We start from the raw sequence: 18532 nt of genomic DNA on the forward strand, positions 1-18532 counted from the left end.
GGTGGGGTCCAGTGTTTGAAGGTTGCCAATGTCTTTGTTTATAAGTTCCATGATAATGCACTCCATGCCCTTGCAGATCAGGCTTGTCAGACTGATGGTACAGTAGTTCCCGGGATCCAAGGCAGATCCTGTCTTGTGGAGCGGGATATCTGTAGCTGTGCGCCACTCAGTGGGCACGAAGCCTGAGGTGAGGCTATGATTAAACATGACACTTAGGTGAGGTGCCAGTTCATTTTGTAGTTCATGTAGTACACAGCCTGGGATGTCATCTGGTCCCATTGTTGCTGGATTTTTAGCTTTGGAGAGTGCGGTTTCTACCTGTGTGGCCGTGATTATCGGAATTTGGCAATCTTTTGGTATTGAGATGGGCCCTTTAGGGGGTGAGAGGGGGTGAACTAGTAATGTCCTATAACCCTATTAAGATGCACATGTCAATGTTGCTGTCATCCACATGTTGATAGCATGTGGCACACTCCTACTACCATCTTCTTCTAACCATACACTAACGATGTCATCTACTATAAAGTGTTGTCTGACACTGTGCTACTCAGAGTTTTGCTGTGGTGCTTGCATTAAGTACTGTGGTCTGTAGATAGCTAAGTAGGGGTTCTGGTCTTACTGCAGTCAACTGGTATGTGTGTGTGTGTGTGTGTGTGTGTGTGTGTGTGTGTGTGTGTGTGTGTGTGTGTGTGTGTGTGTGTGTGTGTGTGTGTGTTTGTGTTCAGTGATTTCACATTCTTCAGACCATTACCGTATGTGAAACACTCCAATGCCCATCTTCTTCTCACCATACACTGATGACTACACTAGTCTCTAGGAACCTAAGGCTATTGACTACACTAGTCTCTAGGAACCTAAGGACCCTCTCCAAATACCAGCGGGCTCACCTCTCAGCCATAAACTCCCTGCACCCTCTCTCAAGGAAACAAGAAATTACCCTGCTCTTCTTGTGCTTCCAACACTAGTCTCTAGGAACCAAAGGACCCTCTCCAAATACGAGCGGGCTCACCTCTCAGCATTAAACTCTTTGCACCCTCTCTCAAGGAAACAAGAAATTACCCTGCTCTTCTTGTGCTTCCAACACTAGTCTCTAGGAACCTAAGGACCCTCTCCAAATACCAGTGGGCACAACTCTCAGCCTTAAACTCTCTGCACCCTCTCTCAAGGAAACAAGAAATTACCCTGCTCTTCTTGTGCTTCCAATACTAGTCTCTAGGAACCTAAGTACCCTCTCCAAATACCAGCGGGCTCACCTCTTAGCCTTAAACTCCCTGCACCCTCTCTCAAGGAAACAAGAAAGTATGGCTGCTGTCTAATTACTGTCAGTTATACTCTCTACCACTGTACCATTGCTATAGATGCCAAAGCACATTTTGAGCCAGGACAGCCAGCAGCCTCAACCCCCCCTCTCTTTAGTACCTTAACACTTACTCCCCCCCACCATCTATAAGTAACTCCCTATCCTAGCTCTCACTCTTCTCCAGTCTTTAATACAGCTACCTCCCTCACATATCTACCTGCAATACTGACCTGTCCACTAAGTGGCACCCTTCTCTTACTCTCATCTCATGCTTATCCTCCTGTTTCTTTATTACTTACCTTATTTTCTGTATTCCCAGACCTGCTTTTTAGTTCCTCACACTTCACCCTATACTATACTATCTACTACTACCGTTTCTAGGTTCTCTCATCACTGTTTTTATCCACTTCTGACTTATCAAACTTACCTTCTGTAGCCAGTACTGCTGATTGTTTCTTCTCCAGCTGCTTCTTTACCAGTCCTCTGGTTAAGCACTTAGCTCCTTCTCACCTCTCTACTGTTTATATTTCTCCCTGTCCCTTGGACCCAAGCTGTTTGTAACCCTTGCCTTTTCTACCTCACTTACATTCTATAGCACTTCCATATCTTGCATGATGTCAAATAGTCTGTCCTGATACTGTCTGTCTCTTTCTCTTGCTCCTCCTACATTTACTTGCTGTTCCCCTTACTCTCCTCCCCTCTCCATCTTTATCCTCGAGACTCCCATAAATACCCTGGGTTTTGTGGGGCACCATCTTTAGTAATTGGGAAAAGCCCTGGCTGCTGTCTGCTCCACTCCCAGCATCTTTCTTGCCTTTGGTATGTAATGTTTATGCATGTTGTCGTTTCACCATTCTAATTGCTGACATGCTTAAGTGTGTACTGTGTGTCTAATAACCATCGACTACTCTGCTGCTGTTTAATTGCTCTAGTTTCTGTATATTTTTAATGAAGCCTATTCTGCTGTTGATGTAACGTGTAGTTTGCTTATGCGTACACCTCTATAGTCTACTTTGTATCTTGCCTCACTTCTGGAGTATTGTGTAGTGTGCGCGTTGCTTATAATGTTTAGGTATAGATTAGTTTTAAACTTGTCTTAGTACGCTGGTATTCCTACCAGCGAGGTCAATTTTTGTGTCCCACCTCATTTGTGGAGCATTGCTAGTGTGTTTGCTCAGTTATATTGATGTTTAGGTGTAGTTTAAACTTATACCTATTCACATTGGTGGTTAGTAAGCCGATAATGGCTACAACTCATTTCGTACCCAAGTGCTACCTTTGGAGCATTGGTAGTGAGCTAGTTCAGTCCAATTAATGTTTTAGGTGCAGATTAAACTAATCCTTGAGCTACACTGTTGTTTAGTAAGCTGGTAATGGCTGTAACTACTCTCGTACCCTAGTGGTATCATTTATGTGTGATCCAGCATTTTTTGTTGGTCCCCAAGGTTGGATACGGCTTTTCTGAAATACTTCATCCATGTGGCGGCATAACAATGGCATTAGAGCTTGCTCTTATGCCTAACTGTGTATTTGCTAATATTGGTGGATTGTAACGGTTAAGGTATTTTGGTGTTTTAACAAGCTGGTACCGGCTAATTATTAGCATGCTGCACTAGCAGAGCCATTTCTGAGCATGCCTGCACTTCTACTGTTCTGTTTCAAGCCTGTAAATGGCTTTTGAAAGGCAATACCTTCAAGCTTAATTTGAAGCATAGCCGTTCTCTACATTCCTCCCTCTGCTGAATTTGTTTTTTAGCAGCAGTGTTTTCCTAAGCCGGAAAGTGGGTTTTTAACTATGCCTCCCACGTGGAGACTCTAAATGGGTTTTAGTACCTACTCTGTTGCCTAGCAGCTCACTACATACCTCCCTTCAGCAGAACATTTCTCGCTTAAAGTGGCTAATTTCAGTCAATATAGTGCTAGTGTACTTTAAGATCTAGCTTACGCTGGGATAAAAACATTGGTTTCCTTGCAATTGTTGACACTAAGTACATTTTAGAGATATCTTGCCCTGTAGAGTCCTAGCAGCTATAAATGCTATATAGGCTAACCGGAATAGTAGAGGTTACTCCTTTGTGTTTAGTTCCCCACATTGTACTCCATTACATGCTCCTGTAGCACAGTGACGTTGCAGGAGCCTCATTGCACATAAGCAATTTCTTGGTTAATTGACCCTGGGCCTTGTTGTGTACCATTAGACTATGTGTACTTCCGGTAACGGGTTTTCAGCATTTTCCTGGTAATTGGCAATAACCACTAGTAGCCTTTCTGTTTTTTTTAGCTCTGTAGAGTACTGGGAGCTAAATTGCTGACAATAGTACACCTGGGTATCAGTACCTGTTGACTGCTGTATTAAACTCCTAGGCTAGCTGTGTAGCCACACTGGGAACTGCTAGTCACAATTTATCTATGCAGTACTACATCAAGGCTTTAATAGCCTATCCCATTGCATTGATAGCAGTCCTACTGACCCCCCACTCAGTGCCCTAAAACAACATTGACTCACAGAACTAACTTTTAAGGTATTTACTAGTGCTCCTCCCTAGTAGAAGTGAATGTTTATTACTAACTTTATTTTTACTGCTTCTGCTTAGAGGAACAGACCTCTTGTTTTATAATTTTTTTCTATTGCTGCTACCAAGAAAATGGAAATGTATTGTTACTACCTTTACATATTGTCTCAGTGAATGTTTTGTGTAACTTGACCATACTTGCCTTGCTTGTGCTATCTATTGTTTCTATCCACTACTTTGTCTCTCTTGCTCCCTTAAGTTACCTTGCTCTTCTTGTGCTTCCAACACTAGTCTGTAGGAACCAAAGGACCCTTTCCAAATACCAGTGAGCTCACATCTCAGCCTTAAACTCCCTGCACCCTCTCTCAAGGAAATATGTTTGCTGTCTAATTACTGCCAGTTATACTCTCTACCATTGTACCATTGCTATAGGTGCCAGAGCATATTCTGAGCCAGGACAGCCATCAGCCTCCACCCCCTCTCTCTTTAGTACATTAACACTTGCTTATAGATGGTAAGGGGAGTAACTCCCCATCCTAGCTCTCACTCTTCCCCAGTCATTAATACAGCTACCTCTCTCACATATCTACCTGCAATACTGACCTGTCCACTAGGTGGCACCCTTCTCCTACTCTCATCTCATGCTTATCCTCCTGTGTCTTTATTACTTACCTTATTTTCTGTAGTCCCAGAACTGCTTTTTAGTTCCTCACACTTCACCCTATACTATACTATCTACTACTACCATTTCTAGGTTCTCTCATCACTGTTTTTACCCACTTCTGACTTATCAAACTTACCTTCTGTAGCCAGTACTGCTAATTGTTTCTTCTCTAGTTGCTTCTTTACCTGTCTCAACCTGCTCCATTCACTCTGCGGGCTCACTCCACTCCCCACCCTACCCCCAATTCCCACCTCCCACCCCCCCAGGGATCCTACTCTTATACTTACTAGCCACACCACTTCCTCCTCCCATTACTCTGAGGGAATTTTTTTATTGTTCATCTATTACCACTCCATCCTTCTGGAACCACTCCCCTTCATTTCCTACCACACCCCACCCGTCTCCTCATCCACACCTACTATATTCCATACCTTCAATTAACACAACTACTACCTTACCCATTCAAATAGATAAATTATGCACCACTGCTCATTTCCAACTACTGTTCATACTTATATTGCTTCCACCTTTCACTTTTGCCTAAATACTGTCCTCCTAATAAGCCCCATTAGGTCCATACTTTCACCGCCCTAATAAACAAACCAGCTCTCCTTCTCTACCCATCCTCTTTAACCATGCTAACATAACAACTCCCAGCTATCTACTAGCAAAATATCATAGAATACTCCACATTAGATATAACAACCTCAATCTCAGGAGATCTCTACTTTTAAATAGCAGACTCCCAAATCCAAATTATCTCAAACAACTCCACTCATTAAAAGATGGAGACATTCACCCAAACCCAGACCCAACAACAACTCCAATCTCTCTACCCAACCCCAGTCAATCCACTAATTATTCCATTACTAAACCATCTAATTCACTCCTTGAAGCTCATCTTAATATTTGAAGCATTAACAATAAAATTGCTCAACTCCATACTCTTTTAGAAGTCTACTCCTTTGACATTCTTTGTTTAACAGAAACTTGACTAAAACCAACAAAGACAATGAAATCATCCCACCAGGGTACAGTATCCTGAGACTTGACCGTGTAACCAAAAAGGGTGAGGGGGTTGCTATTCTATTTAAATCAGGATTACAATTAACCACATATGACTCTAAACAACTACTTAATACCAGTGCAGAAATTCTTATATCCAAACTTCAACTTAACAATGCCAAAGCCATCTATATTATTTGTATCTATCTTCCTCCCAGTAATAACAATACCACCATAGAAAATATCCTTTGCTGGATATCGCAACACCTGCCCCAAGTAACCATAATCCTTGGTGATATAAACATTGATTGGAATTGCTGTAGTAGCAGCCACCCTACCACTCACACCAACCTGTATGTTTTTTCTCAAACCATCACCTCCCTCACCAGGATAAACAAACATAACAAGAAATAAAGCACATGAGACTGGATACTGATAAATAACCATCTTCAAATATATGAATCTGGAACCCTTCCTGATGACATAAGTGGCCACTCACTTACCTACATCATCAGACATAAAACCTATGCTCCCATTCCTACCACAATTAGGAATATCAGAGCCAAAAAGAACTTTAACCCTAATCTCTTCCAAAAGGAACTTAAAGCATGCAATTGGTCTCCCTTAAAATACCTCCCTCTAGAAGAAGCGGTTCAATATTTTAATTCTAACTTCTTAGCCATTCTTGATCACCATGCACCAACCCGTACAATTAGAATCAAGGCCAAATCTGCCACATGACTTTCTAAAGAAACCAAACATAAACTCCATCTTAGAAATAAATACTGGGACAAATGGAAAATGACAAAAAATCATGTAGGCCACCAACATTTCAGGCAGCTAAGAAATAACACTAAGAAAGCTATACTCTCTGATAAAAGAAACTACTACCTTCAATTTCAGAAGGCTAACCATAATAACCCACAAAAGTTCTGGACATGCATCAACCAGTTACTACATCCAGGTCAATCCAGTACACCAAACCCACAAAACACTGACCATGAAAACCGCAAGCATACTGCCAATGCCTTCAATACTTTTTCACTGATGCTATCCAAACTCTAGCCAGTCAGTTATCACCTAATAATTTTACTTTACCTACCTATAACAAAACCACACCCCCTCCATTTCTTATCAAACCAGTCCCAACAACCCATATACTTGCCCTAATCCAAAAACTGAAACCATGCTCTCCTTCAGCAGACCAACTATCTGCTGAATACCTACAGAAATCTGCCAAAATCGATTGCTTACCCAATCTCCATTCTTATAGATAGAACTATCAGTGAAGGTCACATCCCTAGCATCTGGAAAGTCTCCCATGATATCCCCCTTCACAAAGGTGGAAACTCCACTGAATTCTCCAACTACCGTCCCACAGCCCTTCTTTCTCCTTTGGCAAAGATCATGGAGAAATGCATCCATAGGCAATTGCTAGACAACCTAATCCATAATAACTTGCTTTCTAGCTGTCAACATGGTTTCAGACCCTCCCATAGCACTACCACTGCCCTCCTTTCCTTTACAGATTGTATTAACAAAAAAATGTAACTGCAATTTGCTTTCCTCTGCACTATTTATTGATCTGTCCAAAGCATTCAATATGGTAAATCATCAAATTCTGATAGATGTCCTCAAATCCTTTATATGTCTTTAGATGCACTCTCTATCAAATGGTTCCAATCCTACTTAGATAAATGACAACAGGCTGTGCTTTGACACAACACTCTATCTACCCACCTACCAGTTTACCTTGGTGTACCTCAGGGGTCCATATTAGAACCTCTCCTTTCTCCATATTCATCAATGACCTACATCTAGCAATTCCCCATGCTACTTGCATACAATACACAGATGACCACACTTGCATGCTCCACTACAACCACCTCTGAAATTCACACCCTTACCCAAAAATTATTTAACACTGTTGAACAATGGTTTACTCTCCGTTGCCTTCTCTTAAACCCCCAAAAAACTAAACTCCTCCTTTTCTATCCTATTCTTAAGTCCTCTCCCATAGAGTTTTCAGTTACATCCACTAATGGTACCATTATATCACCTGATCTAACTACCAAGCTGCTTGGTATCACTATTGATAACAACCTTACCTTTGACATGCACATCAACAACACTATTAAATCTGTCAACAAAACGCTTGTCTTTCTCTACAGAAATAACCCTTCCTGTCACCTGCAGCTCAAACTACTATTGCACACACTCATCTAATCTCTACATTCCTCTATGCCTCAACCATTTTCATTAATCTGTCTAAGAACAACCTCAATAAATTGGAAACCTCCTACAATAACATAGCCAGATTTGCTACTGGTAACCCATTTAGAACTCACCACTACTTTAATTTAAAGCAGCTTGAATGGTTGCAACTACAGCATCTGCTCAAGTACCACTAACTAATCATTGCCCATAAGACTCTTTACCAACCTTCTAATACTCCTACTCTATCCACCATCGTCACCCCCTATAATAATCTAAAGTCCTTACGTTCATCTCAGAAAGTTCTAGTTAAAACATCTAAATCTAACAACAGGGCTGGGGATTCTCTCTTCTCTAATACTGTGGGAAACGTCTGGAATCTCCTACTGAATGACCTTTCCTCATTTTCCTCTTTATCACTCTTCAAAAATAGACTGAAACGTTTCCTCAAAACACACTGGTTATGCCCCTGTACTAACCCTGACTAACTGTCTACTCTACCCTAATATGCTCTGCCTTCCCTTTACTTTTCATTAACTCTTCTATCTTCCTTTTTAACAATATTTACCTTTTTCACTCTGTATTTCATCATTTCCATCCCTCTGGATACTTATTTGTTAAAAAACTCATTATTACTATTACTGAACATTCAGCGACCTCTTTTATTGTGTACTGTACTTGGATATGGAATCAGCCTGTATGCTTCCTTTTTTTCATTAAGTTATGTGCTGTACTTGTATATTGAATCAGCCTGTATACCTCATTTTTTTCATTAAGTAAAGTACCCACATGTTATTTTGAACCTGCATTTTACATTGTATTGACTTCTGTCCTCTTCAAATTATTTCTGTATTAACCAGAATTGTCAGTGTATATACTACTGTAATTATTTTATACTGTTGCTATTTTTATTTTATCTGTGTGTCATGGAGCTTATCTCCCGGGACCTCTACTGAAAATGGACATATATATCCAGTTAGTCTAACCCGGTCAACAAATGTAAAATAAATAAATAAATAAAAAATAAATGATGTTTGTAATCTAGTTTTAGTTTTCAATGTTTTAGTTCTTTTCCCTGGTCTCTCTTATTAATTATCAGGTTTTAAAAGTTGTATTGATGTTTAATAGAATGTATTTTAGTTTTTTTTCAGCTGCCTTCTTTTTGTAATCAAGATGCATTGGTTGAAGTGTTACAAGTCTGTAACTTGTTATTTGTAACTTGTTATTTGCACTCATTATAAATCTCTTAAGTCCATATGTGGAGCTTTTCTCCCCGGGCCTCTGCTGAAAATGGAAATATATCCAGTCAGACTAGCCCGGTTAACAAATGTAAAATAAATAAATAAATAAATAAATAAATAAATAAATAAATAATATAAAATGTCATCTGCTGTATGACAGTCAGACTTATGCTGTGGCACTTGCATTTACTTATTTAGGTAGGAGTTCTGATCTTACTGCAGTCATCTTGAGCATGTGCTCATCCTTAGAGACATTTTTACAATGAAGTGTGCCTCCATATCTATGTCAGCCACTCCTATAAGCAACTTCTTATCAGCATACAATGATGCTATCATCTTCTACAAAGTACACTGTGACACTGTTAAGGTCAGACATATGTGGCTGTGCTAGTCTTGCATTGTATAGAATCCAGCTTCTATACCTACATGGGTTTAATGTTCAAGTGTGACCTCACTCAACTGTTATGTCTGCAGTTGGTGGTATATTTAGGTCATTGTATGATCTTTTGGATCTCTTTTCATTCAATTCTTACTCAAGTGAATCTTTAACATAGCACAATAATCCAACATTCCCTTTTTCACTCTGTACACAACATTCTTTCTGAAGAAAACTGGAGAATATCATCATCTCAAAGATGCATACACACATTCTGAAGCAGAGTCCTTCCATGACTCATTGAAAGCAAGCTCAGGATGTGTGATTGCTAATTCTGTCATGGAGTGGTGCCCAAGTCGCATATGGATAGAGTCAGTATGTAATACAATCAAGCGCATATACACGTATGCACATACCCTTAGTATCTTCCATCATATAGATATATCTTTTAAATGGCATTATAATGGCTAGAATTTGTTGTGATTGTTGGCCATTAGCTTAGTAATGCCCTATGACCCTATGAGGATTGCACATGTCAATGTTGCTGTCATCCACATGTGCTATGTTGAGGTGTGGATGTATGGTAGCCCCTACAGCAGTGTATTCCAATCTGTGATTTGAGGTAATGTATTGATGGCCACTGCTGCCATTTGATTATATGCTCCTTATATAACAGCTGTACCAATATGCATTCTGAGAACTGCTGACATGGGACAATGCTATGTATATTGTTTACTTACTAAGGAGTGTTTTTGTAGTGGAGTATACCATCATTCTACTCAGTTCCTGTTCAACCATCACAGTGGTACTTGCAGTATGGCACAGGTGTGCATGTATATATCTACCATCATTTAATGATCTGTGAGATACATCATTATGATATCACACTGACTACATGAGCACAAACATCTTGTTTCATCTACATGTTGTAATACCTTTATATACAGAAGCATAAGTAGTCCAGATTCAATTGCAACCTTTGTGACTTCATTGTATGCAAAATTGTGCTGTTATTTACAAGGATTATTGATGTGGTACCCTGCATCATTGTGCGACTACTGACAACATTTGTGTCAGAAACTGTTTTGCATGAACCATACATACCTCATTTGTAATGTGTCCATATATGGTTTCAGGGCACTCACACACAGTTTTCCAGTGAAAAACATGTATGCATATGATGTGCAATTGATGTAGTTATGTGACATGGGTAGAGTGTATGACTGTGTGAAGACTTCCACTGTGTGGCATGTGATGCATACCCAAGGTTGTATTTGGAGGGGCTATCACAAATCATTTGTTAAATAAGTGCAAAATGATATGGGTAATACACAACTAAGTGCACAGCTGTTTGTGGATAGCACCACTCATACTCAACCATAGGAAATATACAATTTGCTTGCTGACATATTTGAATCAAACCTCAAGCCCCTGTCACACTGGACATTACCCAAAGTATGCATGCAAACATTACTCAGCTTATTTTCTCAAAAAAGCAACTCATCTGTGTGCTAAGGCTAAAAATACAGCATCAATGGGCCCTGACAACATCCCAGGTTACATTTCAATAACTCACAACCTGACCTTGCAGACATAGTTGGATCCCTACTTAAACACAGCCTCCAGACAGACTATTTTCTGACAGAAGGTTGTACAGCAACAGTCATCCATCTGAACAAGGGGGGACCATCCTTACCCAGGGAATTATAAAACCATAAGCCTGACTCATCTCATCTGTAAGGCAATCAAAGGAATCATTATGGGCCTTATCGAAAAGGTGACAGGTTATCTCCCGACTATGTACACAACCCATTTTTGATTTGTTAAGGATAAATCATATCTGTTAAATCTGTTTAACTTCTTCAAGAAGGTCACCAAGGGCATGGATGAGGGAAAGACTGCATCCTAACTAACGTGACCTGGCCAAGGCATTTGACACAAATCCACACACAGGTATTACAGATAAACTGTCTCAACTGGCCATAAACATATACATAACCAAGTGGGGATCACTGACAGGACACGTACTGTTGAAGTGTTTGAATTCACCCCTAGCAAGAGGGCTGTGACCAGGGCCAAAGCACAGGGTTCTGTACTATTCCCTTTTCTGTTTGGTATTTACTTCACAGAAGTCAAGTCAAACTTAGTCAACCTTTGTCTTACCAGCTTTGTGGATGACTGCAAAATATGGACAGTCATTGAATCCATGAACACTATTGATATACTACAGAAACTACTAATGGACAAAAATGATTGGTGCCAGAGCCATGGAACCACACTAAATGGACACAAATGCATAATTATTCCCTTTGTAAAAGCAAATACTCAAGCTAATTACAATATAGACAGCACACCCCTATGAGTACACCCAGTGGTATGTGATCTGGTTACTCAGATAACAATTGGAACTTCAACCACCATGTGTTCACAGTAGTGACAAATCCCTTCCATGTGGCACAATTCAAGTATGGGCAGGCCATCCATAACAAAGGACATTATAATTCCATTGTACTCTGCCCTTATCATACCGGTAATTAAGTATAATGTACCTTTTTGTATGTACCTCAACAAACATCTACAACAGCTGGAATAACACCACAGGTTTTGCACAATTATGATACATGGTGTAAACATGAAGACATATGCAGAAAGATTTAAAACCTTATCAATGTATTATATCTCCAGCAGACTGCTAAGGGTTGATCAGTGTCTGGCCTACAGACCACCTTCCAATTTGGCCCTGATGGCAATGTTACACACATAATAAAACATGTTGGAGAGATAGCTATATCTCTCAGACACTACCCCTTCTCTGGAACATGCTTGCCCATCACATAAAGCAAAGGCCTTTCCTGACCCTCTTCAAGTGCAACATTGATAAATGGATGATTATTCATGATTGGACTCCTGGTGTTGCACCCATGTCCTCCATGGATATAGGAAGTTCATATTACACAACATAGCATAGGCACATCCCTGTGTGAACATTGCTCATGTAGCTATTGAAAATTGTGTAAGTCATGCTAAATATGGTTAGGCTTTTATGTGATCTTGGGACTTTAGCTTAGTACTCTCCTATACACCTAGAAACCTATGAAGTTCAATTTTTCCTCGGTACAGCTATAGTGTGACTGCACAGCATCATGGATGTACCAGTACATCCCATCAGTATTACCATTTGATAGTTTACAGTAATACATCAGGATTTCATGTTAGTTTAACATTTTCCATGGCAATGTCAGGATGGCAGTGGTTATGTGGCATGTGTCTTGGGTTTGACATGTGATGATAAAAGTGTGCTCCTTGTATTGTTTGGTATGTGAACAACATCACAGTGATAACTTTATTGCTCATTGAAGCTATATTTTCCATTGCTGTTGTTTGTGTGCACATGAGTTTAACTGATGCATTGCCATCAGTCTCACATAGTGTAGTACCATTCATTATAATGGATCACTTCTGAATTCATATCTCAATTGCAGATGCTGCAGACAATATCCATTGATATTACATATGGCAGATGCATGCAATACACAGCTGTGTGTAAGTAATCCACTTATACTAGTGTGTTGTTTTTAAGTGTTATTATCCATATGGCTGATGCTATGTCATGCTTTATTCAAATGTATCACTGTTGGCACAGTGAGCTTCCACATATCTTATTGGCTGTACATAAATATTCTTTGTGATGCATAACCATTAGAAGATGGCAGTGCAAACTCCCCTTCAAGGTGGTCTACAAGATGTATGTGTGATACATCTTTCTGTGATGCACCCAGTAAATACAGAGCTCATTGAGAACTTTGATGGCATGGATTATGTTCTTGAAGGTGTGGATTGTGGCTTATGTGTCATGCAAACCTCTCAACTAGCCAGGACTGTCCCTAATTTAAACTACAGGTGCAACATTGTCCAAATTAACACCTCCAAAAAGTGGAATTTTTGAGGAAGGTGTGTTGAATTCCCCTTATAGATTACTGACAAATCATTACAGTCATACAAGTGTGTTCCTACAGAACATGTATAATAACTTATAATAACATATTTTATGTCAGTGTCACAGATTAGTGGCAGTATTATTTTAAAGTTTTCCATGACTGAAACTGCTTCTGTCTAATGTTTTCCATGAGCCTGTTGCTATGTGTCCCTAATTGGTTGAGAGCTATGCTGACATTTCAGTCATATTTAAGCAACTCATTTTCACACCTTTACAATATGGCACTCTATGCTCTCTCCTCACCTCACAGTTACCACTGGTGTACCACAAAGTTCTATCCTTGGTCCGCTTCTCTTTAATATTTTCAACAACACCCTCTATACATCCACACAACAGGCCACCCTAATATAATATGCAGGTGATTCCACTCTCCATATCTGACAACATGGTACACCTCCAAGGAATTTCTCAGGAAGCTTTAACAGCCACTGAAACGTGGCTTTGCAACTCACAACTCCTGCTCAACCCAAAAAAGACCAAACTAGTACTTTTTTCCACAAATTCTCCTCACATGAAAAAACAGAATTTAAAGTCCTCTCTCCTGATAATACAAGCATTGAAATCACTTCTCAAAGCAAAATTTTTACAGATGATAGTGGATGATAATATTATATTTGATCTGCATATACAAAACTGCATAAGGAAAAACTCATCAAAAACTACGGATGCTTTACAGAGCCAGAAATGTTCTCACTGAGGCAACTAAAACTAGTCTTCCACTGCTTATCTTCTTCCCACACTTCTTTATGGTGCTCCCATCCTCACTGATCTCCCAGCTTCACAAAAATTTAAACTTGAACAATGGTACAATAGAGTTGCTAACTTTGCAGCAAATACATCTTTTAGAACCCACCACTGTATAGCACTAAAAATCCTAAATTGATTAGAATTGACACCGACTAACATATACAAAGCTTCTTACCAGCTATAAAATTGGCAGCATTCATCTGCCTGTCCAGCACTAAATTGGTCATTGCAATCCAGTGACCAAAAACTCCTGTCTGTTCGCAAAACTATCAAATCTACTGGGCATTGTCTGCACTCATGCAAGGTTGCTAACGGCTGGAACACCTTACCTGTACCCATCAGGTCAATACTCTCCCATCTTTCAAAACCACTATGAAAGACATCCTAGCTAAAATCTGTCTCTTTTCTTGCTCAGAACCAGAATAAATTATGTTCCTAAAATATTAACAAGTACTTTGTCATTCCTTATACCTCCTTACTCTCCCTTCTTCACTTACCTCTTACTTCGATCAAATCTTCCCTAATTTTCTAAAGCCACAACATTTGGCAATCAAATGTATGTTGTGCAAAGTATTGTACAGTCCATCACTCTGTACTACAAACTACAACAACAAATTATACCATTGCGTTCATGTTAGTTATGGTTGTATACCAGGAACACATTGTGCAAGACAATGAACTTTCAAGAAATCTGTTTTTACATTGGTACACAACTATTGCCAACTTGTTCTACCTTTGTACAGGCAATAGCTTTACATATCTCCTTTCTGTTTGTACCAGAGAAATTATTTGAATGCAGGTGTGGCTCATAGAATGAAACAGGAATATTGTATACACTCATAGTTGCCTAGCTTCTTGCTATACATATCTATTCACCCATTTTGGGGGTTTTTTTTGGACAATAGTGTGTGTTTTTTTTATTTGACTGTCATGATACTTGATGCCATGTGTTACCAGTTTTGTCATCCACAAAAAAATGAGTTGCTGTATCCAGCAGGCAATCTTTGCTTGTGTCTGGAACCTGTTGTGCGAGTCTTAGCCTTAGCAGTTTTATAAGTATTCACAACTTTTTTTTGTAGTTAGGCTGATGACAGATTTTGTACACTGACAATAAATTCCATTAGGTCTTGCTAAGGACAGCTCATGTTATGCTTCACTATTCAGAAGAGTACTTCTGGGCAAATAGAGTGTTTTTTTTTAAATATACACCATGCACTTGATTTTCATCCACAGTTTCTAGACTTACCCTTTGGCATATTTATTTTTTGAATTTTCAAGCAGTTTAAAGTGTTTTTTTTTTTTAATCAAAACCATTTCAATTGCAGATTTTGCTTTAAATGAAACTTGCATATGTAAAAAACTAAATTACCTATAAATTTGTGTCTTTCAGGTATTTACACCAGGGGCCTTCTATAAAGGGGGTGAAAGGAAATGTACATGATGTTTTAAACTCCTTAGGATGAAGTTCTGGAAAATTAATTGTGAAGTACAGAATCCTGAATTTGTTTAGTACTGCCTTTATTCCTGAGTTTTCAAAAGAATGTTTTTTAGTACATGCTACAGAGTTGTAGTATGAATTTAGCCAGAATCATATAGAACTGAAGACATGTGGGAATGATTACACAAGTCATAGATACACCATTAAAATATTTATGGTTTTATTGACAATTGATAACCTACCTTAAAACTGTGTGACCCCAGAGCTGATTTTACTAAGTAAGGGGGATATAGGGAAAATAATTTTCATGGGGTACCCTACATCAACCATAGTTTTTATCTGAGTTTCATCCCTGGGATTCATTAACAACCCAGAGATTGCCAGTCCTCTGGAACAAATTCCCAATCCATGTATAACAGAGCTCCTCAATGACCCTATTTAAGTGTAACTTAGACAATTGGATGGGAGATCATAAATTTACCATGGAGTTGTCACCTGTGTCCCTCTTGAATAAGGGTAGTCAGTGCTGATCGTAGATTCACACTGCAAATATAGACCATACAACTTGGTTAAATAGGGAACAAAGGTATAACATGGCTAGGCTTATAAAGGCCCTAGGACCAATAGCCTAGTATGCTGTGCCTTCCCTATGTGACCATGTTAGCTTGATGAGCAGCAGCTTTAATTGAGTCGATATGCTACTCATCATGTGTACATGGTTGCAAGCACATTTACATGGTCAGCAATAGTGTTTGTGGTAATGGAAAGGTGCTTACAAGTATAAGCACACGATGTAAACAAAACAGCTCACATGCAGACAGTGCTGAGAAAAAAAGCATGCACTGTAGCCCAGAAATATTAAGGGCAGGTACAGGGTAACAATATAGAATAAGAGGAAGTGAAATGGGGGAATCATTACACTAAATTGTGTTATAATGAATAATTGAAGTTGAAAAGGAGAAATGTTTAAAAAAGCCATATCATACAGGCAAATGTGCTGAAAGTGTATAAGAAGCATTACTGACATAAATCCTGCAATGCCAATGTGGTGATAATGTCAATGTCAATCCAGCAGTTATGTACATAAATAAAAACAGACATGCTAATAACTGCTGTGATAGGGACACAAAGCTACAGTGTAATGAAGGGGAGTTAAAAGATGATATACATGTTAATCAAATACTGACTTGAGATAAAATTAGCAAGCGAAGAATACACTTTAAGCTATATATGCATAGAATACATGTATTGCCTATGATATATATATATATATATATATATATATATATATATATATATATATGTGTGTGTGTGTGTATATAGGGAATATATGTATGCAAGCTGAAAGCATCACTGCATTATCCATCCCACCATGTAAACAAAAGAACAAAAGGACCTTACAGCTGTAATGTCAGGTAAATCAGAAATGGATATTTTTTTGCAAAGAAATGGCAATGGCACAAATAGGAAAGATGTTCATCACTTAAGCATTGTACGGTCATGTAAATGCTACATGCCAGTCTAATAACAAATATATATATATATATATATATATATATATATATATATATATATATATATGTGACAAATGATGAGACAGAGCGGATGACATGTCAGGAGTTCAGTTTTGCCATTGTTGATCGGCAAACATATCTGAAATAGTAATACTGAACATTCTCACATGCAGTTACAGGGAACAGTAACATAACAGTAATTCAACAGCAGCAACACAATAGAAAGTGCTGCAACAGAGGATCAGTCACAATTTCTGATGGTCTGGCAGAAAGACACACAGTAAAAAACATTTATGGAATCATTCATCTGCCTCTAAGCTGTATAGTGTGACAAAAAACTGTAGTAATAAAAACATGTCTGGAGGAAGACATGCAATACAATCATAAGCACTGCACAACCATGTTGAAGTACAAAAGATATAGTGCACAGTTAAATGGATAACATCATAACTGTTTATTGGCTGGGTGTTTATGCAAAAAAGTGTTCAGTGCTCAATAACACTGTACAGCTACACATCATATATATCTTTGCAGTATAGTATACATAGTATGATGATGAAAGACACACTCACAGCTGGACTCAAAGATCCTAAATGTGTGGTTACACAATGTACAAAGCACACTATTAAAGCCAAGCAACACATGAGGTTTTGTACTCTAAATGTGACATACTGCAGGTATGTTAGCAGTATGCAATCATTGTTTGGCCAAAAAGTTATTTTCCCTGGGGTTGCTATAGTGTGCTAGTATCAAAGAGTGCCACTGTAATTTTATTTATTTATTTACCGGGAAAGTCCAACTCGGTCCAATTTTCAGTGGAGGCCTGGGGAGAAATGCTCCAGATGCATACCTTTGAAACAGGGAGGAAACCAGAGTACCCAGAGGAAATCCACACAAATGCAGGGAAGGCATACAGACTCCACACAGTAGGCACCCCAGCTGAGAATCAAACTGGAGAACCTCTTGCTGTGAGGCGACAATGCTACCATTGCACTACTGTTCTTCCAAATTGCTTTATTAGAAGTATATATAAAAGTGGTTGTGAGGTGGCCAACAATATATGGCAATGATAACTGCCACACTATTGAAGCAGTGACAGAACTGAACCGCCTACCTATCCACTTAATCATTGTATTATCAGCAGCCATTGCCATAGGAGAAAAATGAGTACAATTAAGATATACAGCATCTATGAAGGATGACATTATCAGTGTATTACCAAGGAGATGTATATGGTAAAATTACTTTGCAGCCAATCAGGGCTTGTAAAAGATGCCACTGCAAAGGTATGTAAAACAATCATGGCTTTATTAACAGTCACATTTCCAGAAGATAAGCACAGCTGTATTTGAACATCCTAGCTATCTAGTTACACATTCTAGAGAATATTGTAAGACATGCAAGCACTGCAGGGGAAGTCTGGCATTTAAATAGCCTCAGGTCCCTTGAAAAACAATTGTGTTGAACCTGGGGTATAGGCAGACAAAATAATGTAACTGTGTGCTCTTATTGATGCCACACAA

The sequence above is a fragment of the Protopterus annectens genome, chromosome 9.part0 (assembly GCF_019279795.1).
Source record: "Protopterus annectens isolate FY-2018-M chromosome 9.part0, PAN1.0, whole genome shotgun sequence".
NCBI lineage: Eukaryota > Metazoa > Chordata > Ceratodontiformes > Protopteridae > Protopterus > Protopterus annectens.